Source organism: Triticum aestivum, chromosome 4D, assembly GCF_018294505.1.
Source record: "Triticum aestivum cultivar Chinese Spring chromosome 4D, IWGSC CS RefSeq v2.1, whole genome shotgun sequence".
NCBI classification, from domain to species: Eukaryota; Viridiplantae; Streptophyta; class Magnoliopsida; order Poales; family Poaceae; genus Triticum; species Triticum aestivum.
The window spans coordinates 25,304,423-25,309,903 of NC_057805.1; the positions used below are offsets into that span (position 1 = coordinate 25,304,423).

Below are 5,481 nucleotides of genomic sequence, written 5' to 3' on the forward strand. Positions count from 1 at the left end.
AGAAGGAGCTTAGGGTTGTCAGTATTTGCAGGTTGTAAATTGTGTTTTGTGTTGTGTATTTTGAGAGTACTTTCAAATATGAATGTCTTTTGAATTTTAGATTTGCAGAATTGAGCATATGAAGTATTTTATGAATTCTAGAGATCTATTTTTAGCACTTAAAAATGCAGTTTCATAGGAGTATAAAAGTGCAGACAATGTGATTCTCAGAGAAGAAACTGCAAGTTTCAGTTTCAGATAAGAAACTGCTTCAGATAAGAAACTGCAACTTTCAGAGGCAGAGCATTTATATTAACACGGCCTTTTCAAACAGTGTTAACATCATGTTGGAAGTTTTATTCATGGTCGAAAATGGAACTACTAGCCAGTTAACATCATGCTGATCCACATTCATGCATAGCACATCTTCATATGATGCACAGTCAAAAAGATATGATATTTTCAAAATGCCCACACAATGTCAAGTGTGCGAAAAACAGAGAAAACGAGGGACAAAGTTTTGGCAAGTGTTGGATGTGGTGTGCGTAGATGACAATGGGGACCCACATGTCAATAAAGGCAGAGGCAAAAAATTTGAAGATATTTTCCCTGCATAGGTGGAATCGAACCCGGGCGGAGCAGCTGCCGGGTAGTGTCACTTGGCCACTAGGCTAGTTCAGTTGTTTCGTTACTAATAAGGCACTTCCTCAGGTGGTCGGATCTCCTCCTGCGCCTTTGTGCGCTCGCCGCGACACCGCTGTCTGCCATTATGAACATGCTGAACAAACGAGAGGAATCTGAAGAGGACTGTACGTGGAGAGGCGAACAGTCGGGACCCACCAGGACTATGGCCGTACGCAAGCAAGTGCCTCATCGAAAAAATACTTCCTCCTAATGCTATACTGACATTGGGGCCCACGGGTTTGTCAACATAGTTACATTTTTTTAGGTGCTTCAACATAGTTACTATAGGAGACATATTCCCAACGAAGCCGGGGAGGTGGCAGGTATCATTTATTATCACTGGGGCAGCAAGTATCAGCTGGGTTTTGGGCTGCCCCGTCTAGGCTTTCTTTTTTAACATAGTAATCGTGCACGTATAATCATAGAGAGAAATTTCTTGAGTCATTCTAGTTAAGACATAATTATCTCATATCGAACATGCACGCAGCAAGGACTTCTCAACCAGACAACCATAGAAACACACTAATACAACAGTACCTTAGTCAAACTACAAGTCAGACCAGAGATGTACATTTACAACACAACCAACTCCAACTGTACCTAATGACCTACAGAGTTATTCATACAATATTATGGTTTCAAACGTGCAAGGTATATCACAAGCTGTATCAAACTGCATGATGAGTGCGGTGCAGGGACGGGGGATCCGAAAATAGTTTCCCTTTATTTACAGAATCACAAAATAATCACCAAAAAAGAGTGGAAAGCATGGAACATTGGTTACTATTTTCTATAAGCGGGTTCGACCAAGGGAATTTCAGATTGCACTGGTTCTGCATATGTTGCATGCGTCCATGGACTGAAAGCAGAACATGCAAATAAACAAACTAACAGGTAAACATATTATGACATGTAACACCATATACAACATTAAATTCTTTCTGTTCTCATTGTGGTAAATTCAACATGTTAGGTTGCATATACTAACGTTAGGACTGACACAATATAAATTACACCTTCCGCAGAATCAGTAAAAATTACACCTTCCGTAGAATCAGCAAGTATTCTGCTTGCAAGCAACACAATGGCTGGCAAAAAGTATCTTCTGAAAAGAAACACAATCTGCTCTCTTTCTGTACAAGTACAATCCGTAAAACCTCTCTCCACATCCCACGGCGCCAAACAGTGCCACCGCCCTGCACTCGTCCATCCGGATGCATCTGTCGCCGAGACTCAGCTGCACCATGCTGCCAAGACCCACCGTCATCGACGCGGTAGATGCCACGCCGCTCCACCTGCCAACCTCCACCCACCGTCGTCGCTCAAGCCCTTGTCACCCGGAGCCCACCACCTACAGCAACCCTTTCCCGTAAACCCAAGCCTCCCAAGACGGCGCCTCCATGGAGGGTACGACACACATGGTGCTGCCGCCGCCGCCCAATCCAAGGCAGATTTTGGACTTCCATCCGGGAGGGGGTCGGGTGTGGATAGGAGGGACCTCGATTGTGCCTCCAAGGAGGAAAACGACATCGAGAGACGTCACCACTGTTGGGCCAGTCGACCAAAGTTTCCTCCGGTCCCAATCCTACAATATCTATCTCTTCTGCTCCAGATCCGACAACCTCGAGCTGCCATCAACCGGAACCTACAGGGAAGATAGTACCATAGGGGAAGTACAACCCTCCAAATCGGTTGGCGAGGAAGGTCTGCTCCGCGCGCACCACCCCGCACCACATCCGTGTCGGGGAGCAGAGTCCTGAGCCAGAGCAGCCTCCCCACGGAGTCAGCCGGACTTTAAGATTTATGAAAGTTCATTGGTCGACTGACTTTAAGATTTATATGACCAAGAGATGCAAACACTCAATAAGTCCAAAAAAATTGGCTGCCATTAGATTTGAGATAACCGTAACTCCCCCTGACGTACAGTTGCAGCCACAGAATATGTTGGACATTCAGATAGACCCGGCCTTAATATGAATCCATTGAGAAAAATTAATGTGATGAACAGCTTCCGATATATCCATAACCTACTGTATTTATCCACCTTATGTTCCAGGGTCCCCATCATACAGACCAAGGTTTCCAGTTATGCGTGTGGTAAGAAATGCATGTGAATCAAGTAAATTGTGATCTCCTGATGCAAAATATGTTATGGTTACACTATAAGAATAAGGTGTTTAGAGTAGTGTGAGTTACCTCCCAATTGGTGCCTCTATCTGAAGATCAAACACAATTCTGTATTTGTTCGAGTGTAAACATTAATTTGATCTGTACCTAGCACCTGGTCATTAGTACAAAAGGACCTTGTTACTGACTGCAATACCTTCAACTAAAAAGTGAAAGATGATATTCAACACGCATGCACACACCTTTGTGAGGAAATAAAAGACAATTGTGACTAACCCTGGCTTTCTGTAAAGTTGATCATGGTTGCCATTACAGTAAAAAAAATTGGGTTATTAAGAAATATAATCCTCGAATCATTAGTAGTGTACAGAAGCAATGCATGTGCACTTTCAGAGCCAACGACGGATCGGCTTGACCCATTGCCCATCTGGGGAAGAAAGAGTTTCTAGATCTGCACATATGCAGTCTTCAAATCATTAGAACTCCTTGGTAAAAATATACACATATTCTGCATCATCTAATGTGAGAACTGTCATACATAGACAAATAGTAAGATGCCAAATGAGAGTGCACAAACAAAACACTATATTCCCCTATAAGATTGCTCTCTCAGGAATAAAATGTAGTTATATCTTTTTAATGGTACAAAATACAGTTGTCGGCATGGAATAAAAGGCCATCGAAGCTGCACTATCAGTTTGAAATATGATTCAGAAGTGAAAATGTTTTAGATCCATTGACAATATAAGAAATTGGATTATCCACACAAAACGGAAGATCGAAATAAAAAGTAGGAAATGAGAACGAAAGGACATACATATGTGTGAACATTCGATGATTTCCATGTAAGAGGTATGCAATGTGATGAACAAGAGTAAGCTCATCAAGCAAAATAGTTGTCAGTTTTTCACCTTAGCAATTCAATCATAGTTACTATCACTGCAATTAACAACAAAGAGCATATACTCAGCCTTAGACAAGTAGCATAGACCAACCTTTTCAACTAATTCTTCTTGCAGGACGGTCCAAGTTCCTGGAGCTAAAAAATTGCAGGCGGCGTTAGATGGCAGCATTGTACTTGGGCTCAAGTGTACATGGTTACCTTGGAGGACATGTATAATGGATAAACAGAAAAATGACTAATCATTAATGCATTTGTCTTAAGTATACACATGTGATTCATTCAACACGTTAATCTGATGCATCCAATAATTAGATAATTACATGTGGACCTCTTTGTGTGTACACTGTATATACCTTGATCGTTATTGAAGATTTGGATGCCATTGCTGGTAGTGTAGCTCCGGCGATAAGCACTGCCGAGCCTTCCGGTGGCGCACTGATTGCCCTTCGGTTCATGCTAACTTCTGCACATCGATTGGTTATACCATACACACTGCATGCACATATAGTACACAACAATTTCAGATTTAAGCCTGGAAACACAGTCATACAATACTCCCCCATACAGAACAACTTCAGATTTAAGATTGGGAGGCTGGGACAAAGTACCAACCACAAGGTAATGAATGTTCAACCACATACTATAGGCGTGTGTCAATGAGCTCTATATCCAGAGAAGTATCTCACTAATTGTTTTGACCCTTTTTATAGTGACTGTGCATCAAAGCAGTAAGCATAAGATGGAGATATTCCTGAGCAATTTTCCGTTGCCTATGCCTATGCTCCAATTTCCTTCGCACCCTTTCCTCAGATTGCTTTGAAGAAAAGAGCCGGAGAGAACCATTATTTGTGTTGTTGGTTCATCACAAACCAGATTGTTTTCAGAAAAAATGTTTTGGCTGGTTAACAGAAGAAGAAAAAGAACAGAGAAGTTCTTGGCTCAGCGGTGCATCTAGGGCTGGTCACGTAGTCCTGACCGGAGAGGACCTCCGCGCTGTCGAGCTCTTCATGGGTTGGTGCATCCCGATTCTCCACGATCCGAGACCCTATCTGACAGCCTGCAGAGCGCGTAGGCGGGGCAAGTGGAGGTATACCTAGGTCGCTGCCGCGTGCACGGAGGAGCAGCCGGAGTGTTGGGCGGCGAGGTTGGTGAAGGAGGCGCGGCGGGCGAGGATCTGGTCGCGAAGCTCGCCGAGGCGCGCCGCGACATCGGTGCGCGTTGTGGCGGAGATGACCCGGCCCTTGGGATCCTTCCCGGATGTAGGACGCCCGCCCCGTCTCCTCCCCCGCCGCCGCAAACGCCATCTCCCCATTCCACCGCTGTTTTCCGCTCCGGTTACTTCGGTGGTTGGTTCCGTTCGCTCGCGCCCTCGATAGCAGAGGAGGAACGACAGGCGGCGGTGGCGGCGATGGGAATAGGGAGGAGTTCTGTGGCGGCTGGGGGAGGGGGCGCTATGGTTGAAGTTGGAGACGTGATGTGTGTTTTTTTTGCAACCGAGACGTGATGGCAGACTGGTAGAACATTCAATCTTCTCCATTCGTTTCGATGGCAGACCACCGAAGTAATACGGGCACTCAGATATAATTAAGTGGAGTAGATCTGACGGTGCTGGTTTTCTTGTGTACAGTAAGTTTGGTGGTTTAGACTAATTCATGTTTGCTCCTTTAATAGTAGTATATTAATAGTAGTATATAGATGCGCAGCCCACGACATGCTGGTTTGTATTTTCTTGAGGGCCGTCATGTATCGACCGGTCTATGGACCTCCCATCCGAGATTTTATTTTTC

General features: G+C 44.4%; 1 long non-coding RNA gene across 3 annotated transcripts; it reads right to left on the bottom strand.

Moving 5' to 3' along the window:
• Positions 1 to 2,907: 2,907 nt before the first annotated feature.
• On the bottom strand, positions 2,908 to 5,205 carry LOC123095892 (uncharacterized). Of its 3 annotated transcripts, none has more exons than XR_006446358.1 (3): positions 4,788 to 5,196; positions 3,033 to 4,186; positions 2,908 to 2,944 (listed from the first exon to the last, which is right to left on the bottom strand). It is a non-coding gene; the product is annotated as an uncharacterized lncRNA (long non-coding RNA). The 3 variants fall into 3 exon arrangements; XR_006446359.1 differs by having other exon boundaries at positions 3,033 to 3,829; positions 4,048 to 5,195; XR_006446357.1 differs by having other exon boundaries at positions 3,033 to 5,205.
• Between the last annotated feature and the right edge of the window lie 276 nt (positions 5,206 to 5,481).